The sequence below is a fragment of the Physeter macrocephalus genome, chromosome 7 (assembly GCF_002837175.3).
Source record: "Physeter macrocephalus isolate SW-GA chromosome 7, ASM283717v5, whole genome shotgun sequence".
Taxonomy (NCBI): domain Eukaryota; kingdom Metazoa; phylum Chordata; class Mammalia; order Artiodactyla; family Physeteridae; genus Physeter; species Physeter macrocephalus.
The window spans coordinates 78,107,097-78,132,606 of record NC_041220.1 but is presented as its reverse complement, the minus strand read 5'-3'; the positions used below and the strand labels follow the sequence as shown (position 1 = coordinate 78,132,606).

The 25,510-nt window shown below is 41.0% G+C and overlaps 1 protein-coding gene across 18 annotated transcripts in view; it reads right to left on the bottom strand.

The window, feature by feature from the left end:
- Window positions 1–25,510, bottom strand: part of APBB2 (amyloid beta precursor protein binding family B member 2) — a 386,035-nt gene that overhangs the window by 283,860 nt on the left and 76,665 nt on the right. Inside the window, exons 3-5 of one of the 18 annotated variants that reach the window (XM_024118483.3) lie at window positions 4,031–4,086; window positions 446–519; window positions 171–221 (exon numbers count right to left, since the gene is read on the bottom strand). The exons of 14 other annotated variants lie outside the window; for them this stretch is intronic. The gene's annotated coding sequence lies outside the window, so the exon portion shown is untranslated. The remainder of the gene's footprint in view (window positions 1–170; window positions 222–445; window positions 520–4,030; window positions 4,087–25,510) is intronic. 3 more of the 18 variants (XM_024118478.3, XM_024118488.3, XM_024118487.3) reach the window with 3 other exon arrangements.

Genomic DNA, 25,510 nt, shown 5'->3' with positions numbered 1-25,510 from the left:
ACATGCATAAAAAACTGTACATTTGGACATTTCTACTTTGCATGGCTACATCTTTATTTAAGCAACAAATATACTTAAGAAGACCAGACTTGGGAAATAACAAGATGGTGAATTTAGCAATTCCCTGTCTGCTCATTTTAACATGTAGATTAACATAAAACAGTAATTACCCTTAGCAAGCAGTCACCACCACAAGCATTGCTTTTCTCAGGTTCCTTTCCCTTAAAAGAAAGAGAAAGAATCCATTCAGTTGGAAGACAATAAAAGGCAAACCAAATTAAGGACAGAAGAAAAAACAAGCAGGTGCTACAATGAACCTCTTCCAAGTGGGTCAACAGAACCTCATGAAGTTGAAAAGGAGGTGGAAATGCGGTGCTCCCAGCAGAGGTGGGGTGGGCTGGGTTCCCCGACAAGGCAAAGTGCAATAAATTAAAGCAGCACTCACCGTGCACCTGCAAGCGAGGTGCAAAGAAATGGTCCTCAGAGGAGCCTCCCTTCCAAACGCACCAAGGAAAGATCCTTAGGAAAAGGCAATTAGAGGGTGTGCGTGTGCAGGAAAGCACTCCCCAAATACCTCCCTCTCTTCCGTGTTGTTCCAAAGGATGCCAGGTTTATCCTATGAGTTGCAGAAGTTGCAGCCCAGGCAGGTGGACACCTCATGCCCACTCCCATACCCGCAGCTATTCCGGACTCTTGCCCAGCCATAGGTACCTGTGACTCAGGAAGGGCCAAAAACAAAGGAGGCACTTTGTAACCAGAGTGTTCCTGGTTAAAGTAGGACCAACAAGGTTCTGCATCCTCTGTTTTCCAACCCACAGGCCTACGTGACTTTTTGCCTTAAAGAAATATTGTGAAATTGCCCGAAAGGATTGGAACTTAGTGCCTGGAAGGCTTATATATACAATGGGAATAAAAACCACTTCTGTGTGTCTATTAAGGATGTGGTTTCCTATCTGTGAAGTTTAGACACGCTAGCCATTCAGCTCGACTGAAAACAGTGAGTCACTTGATCTCTACTGAGTTCTGTGAGTCTAGAGCTGGACCATTCAAGGCAAATAAGCATATGCTGAGGTATTTAAAAATGTGATCACTCGAGATTTCGATAGCATCAAAGTCATCATCTTGATGGGAGAAAAAAATCTGAATCTACTTGGACTTGCTTACATTTCTTTTATTGAAATTCAATATTGTTTTTATTTTGAATTATATGGATGGTAGATGGGGTAGGGGAGGGGAAAGCACCATAATCTCGGTGCTCCAAAGCCTCAGAGTCTTAATATCTTAGTAGGAATTTTAGATTTGAGGAGACGTAAGAGGCACGACAATCAAATAAAATGCAGTACACGGTCTTTAGCTTGGATTCTGGTTTAACTTTTTTTTCAATGCTAAAGACTTAGGGGACTAAGTCTTCGGGAAATTTGACTATGGACTGATAATAAATGATATTGAGGACTACAATTAATTTTGTTGGCCATCATAATAGTACTGCATTTACATAAGGCAGCTTCTTTATTTCTTGGAGATGAATGCTAAAGTACTTAGGGGTAAAATGCCATGATATCTAAAATTTATTTTGAAATGGCTCAGCAAAAAATAATATGTGTAAATTTACACAGAGGAAGTAAATAAGAAAAATGCTAATAGTTACTGAAATCAGATAAGGGTTCTATGGGTTTTCATTGTAGTATATTCCTTCTACTTTTTTCTATATTTGAAAAATTTTAGAATTAAAAGTTTAAATTTATATCAAAAACATTTATGACCCCATAGTTTTATCTCCCTTGTCCTAGTCTCTTGCCATATTAGACCACAGTCCATCTATAGTAGATTATTTTCTTTCCTCCAGAACACATTCTCTCACGCCTTCCACCTCTGTAACTTTGTGTGTTGTATTGTCTCAACCTGGCATTTTTCTCCCTCCAGTCACTGGGCCTCTGGTGAAAGCTGATTTATTCTTTCAGGTCAATCTCAAAGGCTACCTCCTCTCGGAAAACTTTCCTCACCTCCACCCCACTTTATGCATCTCCCCTTTTCAGACTCCCCATTACACCTTGTACCTCTCAGCACACCTATCACATTCTACCCTGCAAGGTAAACACTGAAGCTGACATTTACTGAGAGCTTCCCACGTGTGAGGCCCTGCTGCCATGCTGTCGCATGCATTCTTTACTTCACTCGTTTCTTTCCTACCTCACTGAGGTAGGAGCTGTCATTACCTCTTTTCACAGGTGAGGAAACAGGCTTTGAGAGGCTGGGTGACCTACCCAATTACAGGATCAGTAAGTGGCAGTGCCAGGCTTCATTCAAATATAGCCCATCTGCTTCTAAACTCTTAAGCACTAGTGTGTATGTCATTTGCATGGCGGCCTGATCCTTTCCTACTACACTGTAACAATTTAAGGGCAGGTATTGCATCTTCTTTCTTTATTCACTCTACCAATAATTGTTGAAAAGCCACTATTATCAGGAAACCACTGCCCTATGTGATGAGGTAAAGATATGAGTGAAAAGGACAGCTTTTGACCTAGGCAGAAACTAAGGACATCTGACCAAACTATGGACTTTAGTTAATAAAAATGTATGTACTGGTACATTAATTGTAACAAATGTACCATATGAATGTAAGATGTCAATAATAGGGCAAACGGTAAGAGGGTTAATGAGAACTCTGTACTATCTTCTCAATCTTCCTGTAAATCTAAAACGGTTCAAAAAAAAAATAAAGTCTGTTTTAAAAAAGGAAAAAATAATGTGACAATGAGGTCAGTTTTCCTGATTGGCTCATAAACTCCCTATAAAATCAATCCTAAAGAAGAGTGGTTCAGTCATTCTAGCAAAAGGGGCGACAATGAAACGTCTGACTAGGGCCTATCTGGGGAATGAATTCAAATGAGGACCTCCAGCTGAATATGTGGCACGTGTTTTTTTAAACCTAATCTCATACATGTATGTCCTTCCCCTCATACAACACTAACATGCTTCAGGCTCCAGTTTCTCTAGCTTAATTCACGATGTTTTAATGAACATACACAGGAAGGAATTTACCACATCTCCTACTTCCCTAAATCAACTCAAGTTCTTAAGTCTCAGAAAGACTCTAGGAAGTTCAATTTCTTTTTTAAGCATTGGTTATTTTTTGGTTTTGATTTTTTTGTTTTTGTTTTTCTCCTTAAAGAATCACAGAGTTTCAAGTCCCACACTCCATAGCCATTTCAAATCCAGATCTTTAGGTACCTACACATTAATATACTGAACCATCCTATGCCTGATTCTTCCCTAAAAAATGGGAACTCGGCCTTTCAGATACTGTTCAGGGATTCCTCTCCACTTTAGTAAATGGCTCTCTCCACCACATTTGTGAGATCAGCTACATTTCCACATATAAAAACCTTCCTATGTGGAGCTAGCCTAATAAACCACCATGAATAATAGTAACTCTTTTTTTAGATCCAACTCCTGGAAAACTACAGCTCCTCACAGCTATGTAACTATTTAACAGACACCATTTGACAATATTAACCATAGTAATAAGTAACAGCATTGAGAGTATTTCACTAGTTGTGGTGCATTTTGGAAGTTAGTCTCATAAAAGTACTGTGATATGGGTGGTAAAGATATCATCACCATTTTATAGATGAGGAAAACTGAGGCTTACAATTGAAGTCAGAACTCACTCAAATACACCACTGCGTGACTTTGTTCCGCGGGGGATCCTCCAAGTCCTGGCTCAAAGCCAGCAGTGCTTTTGCTAGCCAGCCCCTCTCCCAGAAACTGTCCATAGTACTCGCCTCATCCCTGGAGGCGCTTTTTCTCTACAGGCCATGTATCCTCTCATGCATCCAATCTCCTGAGAAGAATCATATAAACTAACTCAGGACCAGGGCCCCGCTTCACTCATGCTTCAGCCACCACATGTTAACACATGGCCTCACACATTGGGTGCTCCCCAAGCCCAATGGTCCACAACCGCGTGAACGATCCTGAGCTGCAAAGCTTACCCACGGGCAAAAGCCATGAAACAAAAACATACCCTGTTCTGGTGCTTGACAACTAATGGAAAGTTCAAGATGACTTTTCTTCATTGACCTTAAAGCAAAACAAATTATATTTAAGTTTTACAACATGGCTAATAACCATAAATAGAAAAGAGAGAGTTTTGTTTTCCCCATGAGTCCTCAGTGAGGCCTCCAACTCGGGGGCCAAGAACATTCAGGGAATGTGCCACAGATCTTGGTTTTCATCCAGAGTCCAGAAAAAGGGCAGAGGCAAATGAGTTTTACCAGCGATTCAGTTTGAGTTCATCCTACAGGGACCACCCTCTACAAAATAACACCTAAAATCGGCTTGTGCATATACCTCTTTCTATAGACCTCTTTCTAATGGCCAAGTTGACCGTTCTGTTATTAGAACCTTGGATTCTTTAAGTCAAATGCAAAGTCAAATATTTTTTAAATATCAAATCATTAAAAAAAAAATTCTTCTCTGCCCTCTGGTACCAAATGTAAAGGTCCTGACTTCGCACAGAGAGTGAGTGATTCAGAGTTAACTGCTCCTGCCTTGAAAGGAAACCGAAGGCTTCCAGTGCCCCAGGACATCACAGAAGTTGCTGAAAGAAGCAGTTTACTGAATCGTACTTCTGTGTCTTCAAAGTTTTAACATGCCCAACAGTGGAAAACTAAAACCATTTGGATCAAAGAGGCTAAAAATCAATGCTTGCTTTGTTTGTTTTTAACCAGAATAATAACCAAAACTGAATATAGTTCACCAAGGTATTAAATTGTCTCACTGTATTTTTCCTTCTGTATCCAACTATACAAGAGACTTTTTTAAAAAAATAATAAAATGCTCTATTCTACCATCAATAACACACATGTGCTTTGAATTTTTCAGGAATGAAAGATGGGATTGTGGGGCTCTCCAAACCCTTCCTTGTGTGTCCAATGGCATATATTATAAGACTGCTCCCCTGCACTCATGAGAAAAGTGATCACAGGATACCAGAGGGAACTTACGGAGGGTGTGTGTGTGGGTGTGTGTGCGCACGCGCGCGCGCACGCACGCACACACTCAGCTGTGGTGTATCTTTGGGTGGGGTTAAGGTGGGAGAGGGCAAGCAACAGAGTGTTGGAACTCCTAAAAAGTGTCATAGGTGTTGCCTAAGATCTAAGATTCCACTCGCCCCTCCACTTTTCCTCTCTGTTCTTTGCTCCAGGAAGCTGACCCACTTGACAACACACTCCCTCAAAGCAATCCTGAGGAAAAAGAACAAAGCTGGAGGCATAACCTCCCAGACTTCAGACAATACTACAAACCTACAGTAACCAAAACAGCATGGTACTGGCACAAAAACAGACATATAGATCAATGAAACAGAATAGAGAGCCCAGAAATAAACCCATAAACTTACACTCAGTTAATCTTCGACAAAGGAAGCCAGAATATACAATGGAGAAAAGACGGTGGCTTCAGCAAGTAATATTGGGAAATCTGGACAGCCTCAAGTAAATCAATGAAAATAGAACACTCCTTCACACCATATACAAAAATAAACTCAAACTGGTTTAAGGACCTAAATATAAGACATGACACCACAAAACTCCTAGAAGGGAACATAGGCAAAACATTCTCAGACATAAATCACAGCAATATTTTCTTAGGTGAGTCTCCCAAGGCAAAAGAAATAAAAGCAAAAATAAATAAATGGGACCTAATCAAACACATAAACTTTTGCAAAGCAAAGGAAACCATCAACAAAACAGAAACACAACCAACAGCATGGGAGACAATACGTGCAAATGATGCAACCAACAAGGGGTTAATTTCCAAAATATTCAAACAGCTCATACAATATCAAAAAAAAAAACCAGACAACCCAATCAAAAAACGAGCAGAAGACCTAAATAGACATTTTTCCAAAAAAGACAGAGAGATGGCTAACAGGCATATGAAAAGATGCTCAACATCTCTAATTATTAGAGAAATGAAAATCCAAACTACAATGAGGTATCACCTCACACTGGTCAGAATGGCCATCATCAAAAAGTCTACAAACGTGTATATGTATAACTGATTCACTTTGTTGTAAAGCAGAAACTAACACACCATTGTAAAGCAATTATACTCCAATAAAGATATTAAAAAAAAAAGTCTACAAACAATAAATGCTGGAAAGGGTGTGGAGAAAAGGGAACACTCTTGCACTATTGGTGGGAATGTAAATTGGTGCAACCACTATGGAAAACAGTATGGAGGTTCCTTAAAAAACTCAAAAGAGTTACCATATGATTCAGCAATCCCACTCCTGGGCATATTTCCGAAAAAGATAAAAATCTAATTTGAAAAGATACATGCACCATGGATGGACCTAGAGAGTATCATACTAAGTGAAGTAATCAGACAGAGAAAAATAAAATAATACAGACTCACAGACATAGAAAAGAAACTTATGGTTACCAAAGGGGAACACGGGCAGGAGTGGGGTGGGGAATGAGGAGTATGGGATTAACAGACACATACAACTATATATGAGATAGATAAGCAACAAGGATTTTCTGTATAACACAGGGAACAATATTCAATATGTTGTAATAACCTATAATGGAAAATAATCTGAAAAAAAAAATATATATATATATATCTGAATCCCTTTGTTGTATACCTGAAACTAACACAATACTGTAAATCAACTATACCTTCATAAAAATAAAAACAAACAAACAGGGGCGTCCCTGGTGGCGCAGGGGTTGAGAGTCTGCCTGCCGATGCAGGGGACACGGGTTCATGCCCCGGTCCAGGAAGATCCCACATGCCGCAGAGCGGCTGGGCCTGTGAGCCATGGCCGCTAAGCCTGCGTGTCCGGAGCCTGTGCTCCGCAACGGGAGAGGCCACAACAGTGAGAGGCCCGCGTAATGCAAAAACATAAAATAAAATAAAAACATGCTCCTTACCCTCTGGCTCCTGGTTGGGTTTGACCAATGCGGAGGTTCCACAGGAGGACAACCACAGGAGAGCAGAAGGAAGGAAGAAAACAGCTCCCTCCCTGCAGGCTCTCAGGTCACAAGACCTGCCCAGTGGCCCACTACACACAGCTCTCTGTCTCCCCCCTCACCCCTCAGGCCCCCAAGTGGGAGGAGCTTGGCTGCCACAAGCCCCAGGGTGATGAAGATCTCAGGTACTTCCCCTACACCCTGTCCAAGTTCTCAGTATGAATGTGCCACCTGTTTCCTGATGAGACCTGGGCTGATCATATACCTAAAACCTCTGAATACTCACAAGATACTGCCCTAATTACTACTGTTTTGATCCCACCTTTATGGCAGCCTTACGTGAATTATGTCAAAGAAAAGTCACTCGACAATATTTCAGGACCTTTTCTTATTTATTTATTTATTTATTTATTTATTTATTTGGCCGTACCACACATGTGGGATCTTAGTTCCCCAACCAGGGATTGAACCCATGCCTCCTGCAGTGGACGCACGGAGTCCTAACCACTGGACCGCCAGGGAATTCCCCTTAGGCACCTTTTAAAGCTAGCTGTTTTTCACTTTGTTATAAAGCAGAAACTGACACACCATTGTAAAGCAATTATACTCTAATAAAGATGTTAAAGAAAAAAAAAAGCTAACTTTTGATTAGTGTACTGACATGGTTTTTGGTTGTCATTGTTGTTTAATCCACAAAATGCCATCATCTGCAATAAACTACACAGTAAAGGAAATATACTTAAAGCTTAAATGATATTTTTTCAGCCTTATTGAGGTATATATAATAGACATACTAAATGTTAAGATATCTAAAGTATACATTGTGGTGATTTGATACACATAGACATTGTGAAAGGTTTCCTCTTACCTAGCTAATTAACACATCCATCACCTCACGTATTTATCTTTTTTTTTTTTTTTTGGTGAGAACATTTAAGTTCCATTCTCTTACAATTACACAATATAGTGTTATCAACTACAGTCACCATGCTTTACATTAAATCCTTAGACCTTATTCACCTTATAGCTGAAAGTTTACACCCTTTTACAAGCCTCTCCTCTCTTCTACTGTTTCTATGAGTCCAATGCTTTCTTTTTGATTCCACACTTATGTGATACCATAGAGTATTTGTCTTTCTTTGTCTGACTTATTTTACTTAGCATAATGCCCTCAAGGTTCATCCATGTTGTCACAAATAGCAGGATTTCCTTCTTTCTCAAGGCTGAATAATATTCCATTGTGTGCATGTATATGTGTGTATGTATACATATATATATATATACATCTTCTCATCTTCTTTAGCCATTCATCTGTTGACAGACATTTAAGTTGCTTCCATATCTTGGCTACTGTGAATAATACTGCAATGAACGTGGGAATGTAAATATCTCTTCAAGATCCTGTTTCCACCTCCTTGGGATTTTTACCTAAAAGTGGGATTGCTGGATCATATGGCAGCTCTATTTTCAATTTTTTGAAGAACCTCCATACTGTTTTCCACAGTGGCTGCACCAATTTACATTCCCACCAACAATGCACAAGGGTTTCCTTTTCTCCACATCCTCACTAACACCTGTTGTGCTTGTCTTTTTGATAAAAGCCATTCTTACAGATGTGAGGTGATTATCTCATCGTGATTTTGATTTGCATTCCCCTGATGACTGGTGATGAGGAGCACCTTTTCAGTATCTGTTGGCCATTTGTATGTCTTCTTTGGAAAAACGTCTACTCAGTTTCTCTGCTCATGTTTTAATTGGATTATTTGGTTTTCTTGCTGTAGAACTGTATAAGTTCTTTATACATATTTTGGATATTAACCCCTTATCCAATATATGATTTGTGAATATTTTCTCCCATTGAGTAGGTTGCCTTTTCATTTTGTTGATGGTTTCCTTTGCTGTGCAGAAGCTTTTTAGTTTAACGTAGTCCCACTTGTTTAAGTGATCCTTTTTAAAATGTAAGTCAGATCAAGTCAGCTGTGCTCAAAACCCTGTCATCTCTGAGAAATGAATATTTTAGGTCCTTATTCTGTCCTGCAGTACCCTTCGCAACCTGTCCCCCACTCCACCCCTTTTTTTTTTTTTTTTTTTTTGCTGTACGCGGGCCTCTCACTGTTGTGGCCTCTCCCGTTGCGGAGCACAGGCTCCGGACGCGCAGGCTCAGCGGCCATGGCTCACGGGCCCAGCCGCTCCGCAGCACGTGGGATCTTCCCGGACCGGGGCACGAACCCGGGTCCCCTGCCTCGGCAGGCGGACTCTCAACCACTGCGCCACCAGGGAAGCCCCCACCCCCATATTTTTTGGCTTTACTCTGCAGTACTCTTCCCTTTGTTTCCTCTGCCCTAGCCTCAAGGGCATCTTTGCTGTTTCTCAAACATGCCAAGTTCAGTCCCACCTGAGGGCCTTTGCTCTTGCAGTTTCCTGCACCTAGAATGCCACCTCCTGGGTCTCCATATCACTGAGTCCTGCTCAACTGCAACTACTCTAGGAGGCCTTTGCCCATCACCACCTCTTAAGCAGCCCTCTCTTGCTCTTGCTCTCTCTCACCCCTTGATTTTTCTTCATTGTGCTTATTACCCCAATACGTTATATATTTATATATTTATTTGTCTATGGCCCATCTCCTCCCATGAGAACGCATGGTCCCAGAGAGCCGGGACCTTGTCTGTTAGGATCATCACTCATCCCCACTGCCCAGAACAGTGGGTGCTGTAGAGTCAGCCCTCACTAAATCTTTGTCAAATAAATGATTTGGTTAGGGAAAAATAAAAAGGACTGCTGGTCTGCTTTCCTAATGACTGCAGCTAAATTTCCAGTGATCAAGAAGATATTCAGTAGCCATCTTTAGAGATGCTATAGAAGGGATTCTGTAAACTAAAAGATGAGTTTATGGAATAACCTGCCATCCTACATGAGGATTTTCCACACTGCACATCAAAACCAGCAGAGTACACAGTAAATAATAATTAAAAAATATATATGAACAAATTTAAACAATTATTCAAGCCAGAGTGGCAAAGATTTTCTGTAAAGCGCCAGAGAGTAACTAACTTACACTTTGCAGGCCACAGAACCTCAGTCACAACTACTGAACTCTGCTGCTGCACGATAACAGCCAGACACAATACATCAGTGAATAAGCACAGCTGTATTCCAATATAACTTTACTGATGAACACTGAAATACGTATAACTTTCACGTGTCACAAAATATTATTCTTCTTTTAATTTCTTTCAGTCATTTTAAAATGTGCAAACCATTCTAGGCTCATGAGCCACATAAAAACAGGCCGTAGGCCAGATCTGGCCTCTTGGCTGTAAGTCTCTGACCCCTGATTTAAATCCTTTCTAAGGGTGTTTTTTTTTTTTTTCTTTTCCTATAGATGAAATACATTCTGGTCCATACAATCTGTTGGATACATAGTCTACAACTAATTAAGCATGGAATAATTGCTTTTGTTAAAGAATAATAAGCTGGATAAACAATTTATTTAGGTGAATAAACATTACTAATTCAGTCTTCCAGGACTGTCTTTCCACCCAGATTTTGGTCATCTTCAAATATAAGCTCTGTTATCACCTTTTTCTTCATCTAAGTATTTTCATTTTCCATCCTAGTGAAGAAATTTCCATTTACTCTTTCTTCCTTTATAGAGAGGGGAACTGTAACAAAATCTTAGGATAGAGGGGAGAGTGGCTTCCTAGGTTTGAGGCAAGGCAGATTCCAGTACAGTGTTTCATGATGAAGTGTACAGTGTGTTGTTGCTTATACTTTGCTTCCAAGTACTTTCAAACACACCCTGTTGTGTGGGCCCTGGAATGAGAACTATTCTGATTGCAGGTGCTGCTAGCACTCAGGGTCATCTGTCCCCATGAGCCACAAAAATTTGCTGAGAAGGCCATGCTGGGAGATGGCACAGCCAAAACAAGTTATTTCATAACTTAAAGCAGAAGAGTTTAAATTGCTCTCAATTATAATGATAGCTCATCTCTCTTACGCAACAGCAAATATATGAAAATAAGGACTTTGAAGAAGCACTCTTCATGATATCACTCAGAAAAGTCGACCAAAACAGGTGTATTAACATCAAACTTGGACTTCCCTGGTGGTCCGGTAGTTAAGACTTCATGCTTCCAATGCAGGGGGCACGGGTTCGATCCCTGGTCAGGGAACTAAGATCCCACATGCCGCAAGGCGCAGCCAAAAAAACCCCCAAAAACAACAAACATGTCTATTTGACACTGGACACACAGTAGAGAACGGGAACACTTCACTATAGGCCTTCGGATGCTCTCAATATCCTAATGTTGAGTGTCCCAGGAACCCAATCAAGAAAGAATTCAAGAGGAAAGTTCTCACCCCTCATGTTCTCTAAGCATAGGAGACATGGAACAAAACCAAAATTTATTTTAACCTAATTAATTATAGACTCCACCTGCCCAACCCACTGTGAAAGTAGATCTATTGGAATGTGGAGTGAAAATTTTTTAAGTTTTTTGAAACACCTCTGGTGCTCTGTTTCTTGATTTTCCCAGTAAATCAAATTCAAATAAACAGGCTAAAGGAAGTCAATGGTTTTCCAACTCCTACTGTAAGTAACACAGATTTACTGTGAGATTTAAGCCTACAGATTTACTGTGAAAACCAGGGATTAAATTAAGCTTCACTTAAATTTCAAGATGCCAGAGATGGTCTCCTGAGAAAGCAGACTTGGCTTGAAACCCTGGTGTCTCACACACATGGCCCAATTCCCAGCAAAGACAGCCGTCCACAAAGCCGCCCTGTCTCCGCAGGCATCTCCTCCGTTCTGCAGAGCTTGGACTACACACATCAATGAAAGTTGAGACATCAAGTCATGGAAAAGCTGTAAGATAAGCGCCTCTGCTTCATCTCACACTCTTAATTGAGTTTCTGAGGGAAATGGAAATGCTGACAAGGCAGGCAGCTTCAAACAAAAATGATCAGAAGTGAATGAATACACCAAAGAATCGCCACCATAGTTGCCTGGTAATCTGAATGTGTGAGCATTCAGATCAACACATTCTTTTTTTTTTTTTTTGCGGTACGCGGGCCTCTCACCGCTGTGGCCTCTCCCGTCGCGAAGCACAGGCTGCGCACGCGCAGGCTCAGCGGCCATGGCTCACGGGCCCAGCCGCTTCGCGACATGCGGGATCTTCCCGGACCGGGGCACGAACCCGTGTCCCCTGCTCAATGAAAGTTGAGACATCAAGTCATGGAAAAGCTGTAAGATAAGCGCCTCTGCTTCATCTCACACTCTTAATTGAGTTTCTGAGGGAAATGGAAATGCTGACAAGGCAGGCAGCTTCAAACAAAAATGATCAGAAGTGAATGAATACACCAAAGAATCGCCACCATAGTTGCCTGGTAATCTGAATGTGTGAGCATTCAGATCAACACATTCTTTTTTTTTTTTTTTGCGGTACGCGGGCCTCTCACCGCTGTGGCCTCTCCCGTCGCGAAGCACAGGCTGCGCACGCGCAGGCTCAGCGGCCATGGCTCACGGGCCCAGCCGCTTCGCGACATGCGGGATCTTCCCGGACCGGGGCACGAACCCGTGTCCCCTGCATCGGCAGGCGGACTCTCAACCACTGCGCCACCAGGGAAGCCCCCCAGATCAACACATTCTTTTGGGGAATACCCAGGGCACCAGGGAATTACCCTCTTCCAGACACCCAGGGGGACTGTGATGCTGAAACCAGGTGATGGAGAAAGTCACAAGGAGGAAGTTTCCCTGAACAACCCTGACTTCAGCTTGTATTAGTTTGCTAGGACTGCCCTAACAAACTACCACAGACTGTATGGCTTACACAACAGAGGTCTCTAAGTCCAGGATGAAGGTGTCAACATCAAGGTGCTGGCAAAGCTGTTTTGTTCTGAGGCCTCTCTCCTCTGCTGGTAGATGTCCTGGCGTGGTCTTCCCATTCTACGTGTCTGTGTCCAAATTTCTCTGTCTTATAGGAACACCAGTCATAATGGTTTAAAGCCCACCTCCATGACCTCATTTTAACTTAATCACCTCTTTAAAGACCCCATCTCCAAATATACAGTCACATTCCAAAGTACTGAGGGTTGGGACTTCAACATAGGAATCTTGAGGGGACATAATTCAGCCCTTTGCCCTGCTGGAACCACTGCCATGGCAAGACTCTGTTTTTGTTCAGCCCTACCAGTGCCAAAGGCTAGACAATAAACTGATAACCCAATTCTCACTATTTTGAACATTAACTACCTTTCTTTTATAATGAAAGGATATTACATTCAACAATGTCCCAACCCTAATCTCATTTTGATAACAACAAAAAAAAACCCAACATATAATTTTCACTGCCTTTATAAAATACTTTGTTACATACCAAATCCAATCATAAAGAAAAGTCTTTGGGGGTGGGCGCACACTCTAAGCACCAGCTGCTGCCAGGCCACATTTTTTTATAAGCAATTTGCACTGCAACGAAGATCCAACACAAGGAAAAATCAGGACATTCAGTTGACATTCATCAGCATCACGGAAGGCGAGTGTACAAAAACACATTCTCACTTATTTCGTGTGTACCTTTTCATGCAGACACTCACGTCTTTGCATGCAGGATTACGTACTGCTGTGTCAATCTGTACTGCCCACTCCTGATATCGAAATGGGTTTAAAAAATAACAGTAAGTGTTGTACACCTGAAACTAATGTAATACTGTAAAACCACTATACTTCCATAAAACACACACACCCACACTGAAATCAAGACTTCTATTCAAACCAGGTGTGTGACCAGGAATATCATCAGCAAAACGTAACATTTTAAAGCCCTACATCTAAATGATTACCAAAGCTCTTTTTAAAAGAAATACCAAAACCAGTATCATTTAAATGTGTTTAATCTCAATTTAAGCCTTAACAATTTATGACCTTATAACCATTTATGTCCTCCAAATTCGACTATGTTATTCATCAATTCAATAAACATTTACTGAGATTGTACTATGTGGCAGGCAGCATTCTAGGGGCTAGAGATACATCACTAAACAAACAAAATCCCTGCCCTCCTGGAACTGACAGTCTGGTAAGATACACACATCATTTCCCCTACTGTCCTACAAACTCATTTACCTTCCCAAATTCCCTGACTGGGGCATGGGTATTTCCAGCCTCCCAATTTCCCAAAGACAAAACTTAGGAGCTATGTTCTATTTTTCATTCTCTATCACATCCCTCCTGGGTCTCTAGTGGCTATTTCCCACCCTGCCTCCTCTACCTGCCTTTCCTAACACAGATAACATTACCACCTACAAGCCCCAGCCATCAGCCCATCAGCCCTGTACTCCTTGCCATTCACCACATCCTGTTAATCCCACCACTGGGGTCCCTCCCCAGTCTCTTCCAACCTCTCCACTCCCATTGCCACAATCCTGGTCATTTTTTGTCTCAACTTACACATCCTCTCTAGAAGATGGAACCTATAAAGCAGAAACAGTGACCTACTCACCTTTGTATCTGCACCATTATTTGTGTTTGCACAGAACTCTGGACGCACTATATTAAGTCAATATACTCTGTATCCCTGGCCACCTCCCCACTAGACCATGCGCTCTGAGGGCAGGGCTTATATATATATATATATTTTTTTAATTCTCAGTGACAGACATGCAGTAGATATTACGTGCCTCTTGAAAGCCACTTATTCATTCATGCAACTAGTATTTATCAAGCACCCACTCGCCACCAGGTACTATGATAGATGATGGGGATATACCAGTGAACATAAACCCCCCACCCCTGCCTTTTAGAACTTCTATTTACACAAATTCCTATTGTACAAATTTATTTTAGAGTGAGGGTAGAAAGATAATAACTTAAAACGTAAGTATGCAATGTGTTATAAAGGGATAAGTTCTATAGGAAAAAAAAAATAAAGAAGAAGAGGGATTGGGGGAAAGGGGCAGGAAGGTTCGCAATTTTCAATACCATCAGGGTAGGCAGGTAGGTTTCACTGGGAAGGTAACATCTGAGCAAAGATGTAAATAAGAGTGGAAGTTCACCAGGTGGATATCTGGGGAAGAGGATACAGGAAGAAGAAATAGCAAATGTAAAGGCCCTGAGGCACAAATGTGCCCAGTGTGTTCAAAGGCCAGTGTGGCTGGAGTGGACTTAGCCAGGGGGAGAATATGAGGCAATGAGGTCAGAGAGGAAAGGAGGGGGCTTAGTATGGTGCCTGTCAGGTATCTGGAAGGACTTCATCTTTTACCATGAAGACAGAGAAGTCATTTCAAGTTCTGAGCAGGGGAGTGTCATAGAGTGACGAGTTTGAACAGGATCACTCTACTGAGAATAGACTAAAGAGAGGCAAGGATAGAATCAAGGAAAGCAGCTAGCAGGTCCTTGGAATAATTCAGGCAAGACAGAATGGTGGCTTGGGTCAAGGTGGCAACATGGGTATATTCTGAAGGCCGAGTCAATAAAGTTTTCTGAGGGACTGGACCTCGGAAACATATCTACATTTCTTCCTTTTCACTGATAATAACGAAGCCCCAGCCAAGACCCTGCTCCTTATTCCCAGATGGCTGTGGAAGTCTAGGATTTGTTCTATCCCATCTTCAATTCTCCCCTCTCTTCATCCTACAAACCGCAGTGGGACTGGTGCTTGGAACGCTGCCCCCCCTCACAGCATCACCTGCTCACAGTGGAGCTCCCTTCGGGGCACAGACCTGCTCCGAAGCCCTCCACCTTCTCCGCACGTGCCCAGCCCTGTCCCAACACCTCAAACACCTTCCCATCACCCCACCTCTGCTCTCCATCACCCTCCCTGCTCCTCCCCAGTGCCCTGGATCTTAAGGCCCTTGCTGCCCTTTAAAGTTCACTGCAGGTTCCACCTCCTCTAGGACATCTTCCCGGGATGGTCTGGCTCATGCCTGTTTCTACCTCCTCGGGGTTCCTGTGGCCTTTACTGCCCATGCTAAACATCCCACATCACACTGGCCCATCTAGACTGTGTGCCCCTAGAAAGCAAGAGCCATGCCGTACATTTTTCAGGCCCCATGCCACCTACTCTATGGGCAGCAATCATAACACTTGCTGGCAAAGAACATCATAGGGAAAAATCCAAGAGTACAATGTTTGAATTATTTTATCTTTATTTATTTATTTATGGCTGTGTTGGGTCTCCGTTGCTGTGCACGGGCTTTCTCTAGTTGCGGTGAGCGGGGGCTACTCTGCATTGCGGTGCATGGGCTTCTCATTGCGGTGGCTTCTCTAGTTGCAGAGCATGGGCTCTAGGAGCACGGGCTTCAGTAGTTGTGGCACACAGGCTCAGTAGTTGTGGCTCGTGGGCTCTAGAGTGTAGGCTCAGTAGTTGTGGCTCGCGGGCTCTAGAGCGCAGGCTCAGCAGTTGTGGCTCGCGGGCTCTGGAGCGCAGGCTCAGTAGTTGTGGCGCACGGGCTTAGCTGCTCTGCAGCATGTGGGATCTTCCCGGATCAGGGCTGGAACCCATGTCCCCTGAGTTGGCAGACAGATTCTTAACCACTGCGCCACCAGGGAAGCCCTGAATTATTTTAAATGTACTGTCAACACTTGAAGACTGGGAGCAGTCACATAAAAATCCAAATTTATGTCTTCTCTTAAAATACTAGAAGATCAGGCAACACTGGCCCTCATTCCTCAACAGCTGAGTGGTCATCGTGCCCCCCCCCACCCTTTTTTTCTTTTCGGCCACACCGCACGGCATACAGGATCTTAGCTCCCTGACCAGGGATTGAACCTGTGCGCCCTGCGATGGAAGCGTGGAGTCTTAACCACTGGACCACCAGGGAAGTCCCTAATTGTGCCCTTTTCCCCCCTCTATGCCCCAGTTCACTTGTTTACTTTTCTGTCAGGTCCTGGTAGGCATGTGAGTTTGTGATCCCCATACCAGACACTGGTTACCTTGAATTTTTTAATTATCAAGTTCTCTTGGGAACTGAGTATTTATTGAAGGTAATATCAGTTTTTCTCACTCATGATATACTCTGACAGACTTGTTTCAGACATTTCTATATTATAAACATAAATAATTACATACATACACAAATACACACACATATATGTATTTTGTATTAACATTCCTAATAGATTACAATTCCTACACTATGGTTCAAACACCTTGAAATATGGGGGTTACAATTCTTGCCATGACTAAGTATAAGAGGGTCAGATATCAGTACAGAAGCTATGCAGAAAGAAAGGAAGATAAAGCAAAAATAAATGTTACTGATGAGCTATTTATCAAACCATTGTAGGGAAAAAAAAGTCACTACAATTCTTTTTAAACTAAAAAATTCCATGGCCTTGTTGATTTAAAAACAAAACCTCACGGATTAGAGATCAAACTATGTATACATAAGGGATGTTACAATGGGTTTATTCTCCAGACAACTGCCTACATTCTAAAGTAAAATTGTCTTCTTCCTATGATTAAATTTCAGCCTCCAAACTAAGACCAAAGGAGGTAAATCAGACCATAAAGAAACAGATACAATGATTTCCAGAGAAGCCTACCAAGAGTGGAAAAGTTAAGCAGTTACTGTTACTGGACTTGTTTAGGGGAGTCATCTCCTTTGACCTATGACTCATGGCTGGGGTTTTAATTAAGAGAAAAGCAAAATCTGGACACAGAAGTCAGAAGATATTTAAAAGGCACCCTGACTTTATCTGTGTATCAGTCATAACTTCTACACCAAACAGGCAGGCCTTTCTCAGCAAACAGCTTTCCTGATGAGCAATCAGATTTTGAAGACTTCCAATGCCACCTCCAGCCCTGTGGTCTGAAAAGCAAATACAATTCAGTCCAAAGCTCATATTTAAAGCAAGGAAACTGAGCATAAGGGTACACTTTTAGACATACTTCAGCACGAAGGGATTCTTTGTCCTTCAAATCACATTTGGTAAATATCTATCTTTCTCCTTTCTCTTTCTCAACTTAGTGTTTTAACTAATAAGCTTTCAAAGGAACGTTCACTGGCTTAGCACATACTTTACCACTCTTCCCATAAAAATTACCTTCTTCCTCTGCATGCAAAGAGGCAAGAAAGACTGACAAATGAACATAAGAAAAAAATTTACAGTGTTTTTACAAACATTTAGTAAGGTTTTATAAACTGCATTAAAACACAATGAATGGGACTTCCCTGGTGGTGCAGTGGATAAGAATCCACCTGCCAATGCAGGGGACATAGGTTCGAGCCCTAGTCCGGGAAGATCCCACATGCCGTGGAGCAACTAAGTCCGTGCGCCACAACTACTGAGCCTGCGCTCTAGAGCCTGCGAGCCACAAATACTGAGCCCACATGCCACAACTACTGAAGCCCGCATGCCTAGATCCTGTGCTCCGCAACAAGAGAAGCCACCACAATGAGAAGACCGCATACCACAACGAAGAGTAGCCCCCTCTCGCCGCAACTAGAGAAAGCCCGAGCGCAGCAACGAAGACTCAATGCAGCCAAAAATAAATTAATAAATTCATTTTAAAAAAAACAACAACGAATGGTTATGGTCATGATCATACACTGCCCAGCTAGCTCTTGATTCTTGTTTAAAAGGAAAGAAAATGAATAAATGAACATGGCTAGAAAACTCAAATAATATGGAAAAGAAAAAGTTTTTCAGTGTAATATCTCCCTAGGGGGCAAAAAGGTATGTACCAGCATATATACAATATCTTCTTTAAAACATTTATACAAAAGGGAATGGTAGTCACATGATTCTGCAAAACATTTTTTCATTTTATATACACACATGCACATACATACATATATATAAGTTGTATTTGTGTATGTATATATAAAAATAATGTAATTCGAAATCAGCACACATATAGAGCTTTCATTCTTTACAAATATGCTATAATATAATATACCTTGTATAAATATCTTGGCATAGTTGTAAGTGAACGTATTTATGAAATTGCTGGTGATTTTAAATTTTAAACTATATTGAGAAATTGCTCTCCAGTGGCATCTACTTTATACTTCAATCTCAAACAGCAGTCCCTTTTCTGCATGTAATATAAGTATCAAAACAGACCTGCTTTGTCTCAAACTGCATCACAAAACTGCCAGACAACCAACCCATCACAGAACAAGTCAAGCTCTTCTAGACAACAGACTCTACGAACCAAACCAGAAGCATCACATATCAAAGCTGGAGGCTGGCCATCACAGCTTCATAAAGGGTTCTGCATAGCTGACCTTTTACTTTTTTCTATATTCTTTGTTTAAGACAAAACTGCAGGAACAGGGTGGGGGAAAGGGGGGGTTATCATCTGCTAGGTATTTATCCTAGTCCATTCGGGATGCTATGACAAAATATCAGAGACTGGGTGGCTTATAAACAACAGAAATTTATTTCTCACAGTTCTGGAGGCTGGACATCCAAGATCGCAGTGCTAGCACAGTCACCTTCTGGTGAGGGCGCTTTTCCTGACTCATAGCTGGCGTTCTCGCTGTTTCCTCACATGGCAGAAGATGCTAGGAGCTCTCTGGAGCCTCTTTTATAAGGCAGTAATCCCATTCACGAGGGCTCCACCGTCATGACTTAAGCACCTCCCAAAGTCACCACCTCTTCATACCATCATCTTTGGGGGGTCAGGATTTCACCATGTGAATTTGAGGAAGGGACACATTCATTTACGCCACAGCAGCACTCACCTACGAATACTACCAGGGGAAAACCCTGAAACCGTCATAGAGTTGAACACCTTGGTCCCTCCCCACTGTCAAATACCATGGGGGCCCCCAAAGCAGGCAGTGCAAAGAAGCTCGAAGCCCCCCAAACAACAAGTGCAGAATCAGGGTGGGGGACAGTCAGGGAAGTCCAAGGTTGACCTTCTTCCTTCCTTCTCTAAGTAGCTGCTTGGGAGGGTCTGAGTCCCTCAGTAACCAGATACCGCCCGGTAACTCACAGCAAGCTGACAGAGTGCATGGCTGGGCCACATACCTTGGCTGTAAGATCATGGACAGACTCCCAAACATGCCATGCATTTTTATTTCTGCCTCTGAGGGTCTGATTAGGTATTTTCCTCAGGTAAAAAGCCTTGAAAACCCCCATCCACTTACAACCTCCTACCTCCTGTTCATTTATCAAAAATAGCAAAATGCCACTTCTCCAGATTAATCTACATCCATATTAACCTCTCTCTACCTGGAAATTCCATAGCATCCTATTCATACAGTACTTTGGGCCTTTATTATCTCATTAGTTATAATAATGATGAAAGATATATAAAGAGATACACACAGAGTTTTCTACAGGCCAACCACTTGAGAGGCTGTGCTTTTATCTACACAGGTATATCATGAGGTTTGAGAAAAGTAAGTTTAGATTCAAATTTAAATTAGATTCAAATTTAGATTCAAATTTAAATCTAAAAAAAGTTTAGATTCAAATTTAAATTAAATTTATCCAAGATGTGAAACTTGGATAAAACCATTTGATCTCTCAGCTCCTGAGCTTCTTAATCTACAAAACAGGTAATACTGTCTCTCTCATAGGATTGTTGTAAGGATTCTCCCCACCCCTGTCCCAACCCATCAGAAGCCGAGAAAGTGTTAAGCCCTTAGCACACTGGACAAGCTCAATAAAATGTTACCTCTCCCAGAAGGGCTTGTATTCTGGCTATCTCTCCCCCAGGATACTTCATTTTGTTCCCTCCAGCAACTACCAAAGTAGACTTTGTTAATACCGTTAACAAGTTCATTTGGAATTTAACTGAATTGCACTGAACCAAGTAAAATTAATTCAGCATCTCTTAACACTCATAAATGAATGCCTCCTCAAGGTCAGTGGTCATTTTTAATCCAATTTTAGAATCATCGAGGACCTAAAGTCTTGGTTGGAACTCCAGACTTTCTATTTCTGAGATAAGCCTTTGGTAAAGCCACTAATTACCCTCCTACTTTCCCAGGCACGGCCACTGTCAAGCTTTAACCAGACACCAGAAAGGAGCCACAGCACTCAAACTATTTACAACCTAAAGTCGTCAAGAAAACCACCCTTATGAAACCAAGCACGGAGGAGTTACTAAGATTCTAAATTCTGTCTTCAAAGGGCCTCAGCAGCATGAAGAATGCAGGAAAAACTAATTTTTTCATTCTTAAAAAGGGCACGCTAGCAAATTGCACAGAGCAATTTCCTAATGTAAGCTAGACTGATGTTGATATTCATTTTCTAAATAAATGACTGGCTTGGATACTGTCTATGTAAAAACGTCCAATAGACTTATTTTTGTTTATAAATGAAGATGAATTCATATCTGAGCAGATGGTAATCAATTTGGAAACTTCAGAAGTTCTGAACAGTTATCGTGTCATGAATAGTATAGGTCTTATTCGGACAGTATAATCAAACTAAATGTTTTATTCATTATAGGTCACTATGGGACTGAGAAACTACTGCTTGTTCTTATATCAGTAATTACACTAAAATAAACTGACTACATGTCACTGGAGTATGGTACCTTTGAAGGCTTTTAAAGGAAATCTAATACCGCACAGATTATTTAACATAAAAAATATAAAGACAAACAAAAAGTCAAAACATGTAATATTCCAAATTCTATTAATATAGTACATATATTTATCATAAACATCCTCATTAGAGGTTTACACAAGAATGTGGTTTCTCCTAACGAAAGCAAGTTCCGGACATGCTCTTTATTCTTGCATCAGGCTCACCGAATGTGACCAAGTTGATCTGATTCTGCGACCAAATGATTATAAATAGGCAGGAGCCTTCACAAAATGTAATTGTACCACAACTCAAATTGCAACGGCTCAGCCATTCCGAACCCCTAACTTCAGTCAACACAAGGCTCTTTTCAGAATAAAGGGCAGTTAAGAAGTTATCCTCACCCAGCCCTAGTATGTTTCAGCTCCCTAAGAAAAACAAGACCAATAGGACTGTATCCTCCTAGAACATTATACTACACTCCTCATAAGGTCATTCATCATTCTGCAAATAGGTCACAAAGATTTTTAAAAGGGCACCAAAGAGAAAGAAAGGACAGAAAGGAGTGACTGGGTTAAAAAATTCATGATACCCATGTCCTAGAGAAATAAATGAAAGCTTACCTACTGTTTTTTCTTTTAAATGAAAATAAAAAGAGTAATTCCATGTTGCCCATGGGTGCATTTTTATGAAGTGACATTATCAGCCAGAGGACAGCAAGGAAAGCAAAGGGGCCAGGTAACAAAACACGTCAGCTCTACCCAGGTGGAAATGAGAAGATTACAAGAAAGAGCAGGAAGCAGATAAGCCATCCTGGAGAACTGAGCCCTCCGGGAACAGGGAGGCATGGCTTGACCCACTAATGCAACGGCAGAAAACATGTTCTAAATCTAATCATGTGATTTTAATATCTGATTAAAGTCAATAGCAGAAGTCAGCTTTTAGCTATATGCCAGAGAAGAGAAATGTCTCTGAATTTCACCAAGATTAAATTTATATTTTTTCACATTAAAAATAAAAGTCATTCCTCAAACAAAATTGTAACTTTACTAGAAAACAAAAAAAAGGCCAACTGGAATCCAAACAGCATAATAAAGCACTGACTTTTTTTCCTTTTTAACCTCTATGCATTCACAATTTTCACAGTTATAACTAAAGAAGAGATATAAATTTGCAGTCTTCGTGTTTCTAATATAATTAATTTTAATATCTCCACAGCAGTCTACTGAGAACCATACCAACACAAAGGCAAAAACAGCACAGGTAGATATAAAAATGTAGCTAGCATTTTAATTATATTACAAAAAATGTCCAATTTTCAGAAAATATAAAACCATACTATAACCCCAAAACCCAAGACATTTCAATTCATAGAGTTTCCATCTGGTAAAATAATTGTTTTGTGAAATTTACCTTTTTCTGTATAAAAGACCCAATTCATATAACCATTAATGAAAATACTTGAAATTCTTGAAATAATATACCAAATGTATAAATCTTTCAGTAATTATTGGTAATGATTAAGACAGAGGTAATGAAAAGAATTTAATTTAGTATGTTTTATACAAATGGATAATGGGCATAAAAATGCTTACCACTTTTATGAAAAACAAAGAATTTTTTGGAAATTAAATAATCTAGAAAATGCATCTAGACTGATTTGCATTCTCTCCTACGACTTCAGATTTCCACTGTTATCCCAAAGAGAAATAACCAGAGACTAATACTTTTTTTTTTTTTGTATTCTTTTTTTTTTTTTTTTTTTTTTTTTTGTGGTACGTGGGCCTCTCTCTGTTGTGGCCTCTGTGGCCATGGCTCATGGGCCCAGCCGCTCCGCAGCATGTGGGATCTTCCCGGACCGGGGCATGAACCCATGTCCCCTGCATCGGCAAGCGGATTCTCAACCACTGCGCCACCAGGGAAGCCCGAGACTAATACTTTTAACAGAGTGACTCAAACAGGAACGGAGATGAAAAGCAGCAAAGGTACAATAGTTTTTTTTTTTTTTAAAAAGGGAGCTATACTGCAGCTTAGGTCCATTTCTTGAACAAACCTTTTTCACAGAAAAATTGCATTGCAAAAACTTAAGTGAAGTGTGGTACTGGCATAAGGAAGAGAGTCCAAAAAAAAAAAAAAAACCCTCTTTCATTTATGGTCAATTAAATTTCTACAGGGACTTCCCTGGTGGCGCAGTGATTAAGAATCTGCCTGCCAATGCAGGGAACACAGGTTCGAGGCCTGGTCCGGGAAGATCTCACAAGCTGTGGAGCAACTAAGTCCGTGCGCCACAGCTACTAAGCCTGCGCTATAGAGCCCGCGAGCCACAAATGCTGAGCCCATGTGCCACAACTACTGAAGCCCGCGCACCTAGAGCCCGCGCTCTGCAACAAGAGAAGCCACCGCAATCAGAAGCCCGTGCATCGCCATGAAGAGTAGACCCCACTCGCCACAACTAGAGAAAGCCAGTGCGTAGCCAAACACAAATTAAACTAATTAATTATTTTTTTAAATAAATAAATTTCTACAAAGGTGCCAAAATAAATCAATAGGTAAAGGATAATCTTTTCAGCAAATAGTGCTGGAAAAACTGGATATCCATATGGGAAAAAGAGAGAGAGAAAGAAGTGGAGAAGAGAAGAGGAGAAGAGAAAAAAGAAATTGAACATATACCTGAAACTTATACCATACACAAAACTTAACTCAAAATGGATCATATACCTAAACGTAAGGGTTAAAACAAAAAAAGTTTTGAAAGAAACATATGAGAAAATCTTAGCAACTTTTGGTTAGGCAAAGAGTATTTAGAAACATCAAAATCATAAGCTTCAGAAGAAAAAAATGATAAATTGAACTTCATCACAATTTTAAATGTTTGAGCTTCAAAAGATACCATTAAGAAAGCAAAAAGAGGGCTCCCCTGGTGGCGCAGTGGTGGGGAGCCCGCCCGCCGATGCAGGGGACACGGGTTCGTGCCCCGGTCCGGGAAGATCCCACGTGCCGCGGAGCGGCTGGCCCGTGAGCCATGGCCGCTGAGCCTGCGCGTCCGTAGCCTGTGCTCCGCAACGGGAGAGGCCACAACAGTGAGAGGCCCACGTACCACAAAAAAAAAATCAGAAAAAAAAAAAGAAAACAAAAAGACAAGCCAGAGACTGGGAGAAAATATGTGCAAATCATATATCCAAAAAGGGACTTATAGACAAATAACCCAATATAAAAATATACAAAGGATTCAAATAGATATTTCCCCAAAGAAGATACAGGAATGGCTAAGAAGCTCAGAGTTACCAGCTCAATTACGAGGGGATAAATTTCATAAATACCATCCTTTGTCCTTTTCATAAAGCTACAGAATAGGATGATTTCATTAGAATCTCCATAACATGTTACTTTGTAGTTCTCATGTCACAGTAAAGTTTTCAAATCACTGTAAAATGATACTAACATCCATATTGGACAAGAAATAAAACTATCTCAACATCCATATTGGACAAGAAATAAAACTATCTCTATTCACAGATTGCATAATCTGGTATATAGACAATCCTAAAGAAGTCATATACACAATTAAAAAACTATTAGTACTGATAAACAAGTTCAACAAGGTAGAAGAAAACAAGAGCAATATACAAAAAAAATTGTATTTCTATACACTAACAATGCATATACACTCTGAAAGTGAAATTTTTAAAATGATTCCATTTATACAGGCATCAAAAAGAAAAAAAAATACATTGCAGTAAATGTAACAAGGAGGTGTAAGCTGTGTTCCCTGGGAACTGGGACAAAGTGAGAGAGTAGCATGGACATATATACAATACCAAACGTAAAATAGATAGCTAGTGGGAAGCAGCCGCATAGCACAGGGAGATCAGCTCGGTGCTCTGTGACCACCTAGAGGGGTGGGATAGGGAGGGAGACGCAAGAGGGAAGAGATATGGGGACATATGTATATGTATAACTTATTCACTTTGTTATAAAGCAGAAACTAACACACCATTGTAAAGCAATTATACTCCAATAAAGATGTTTAAAAAAA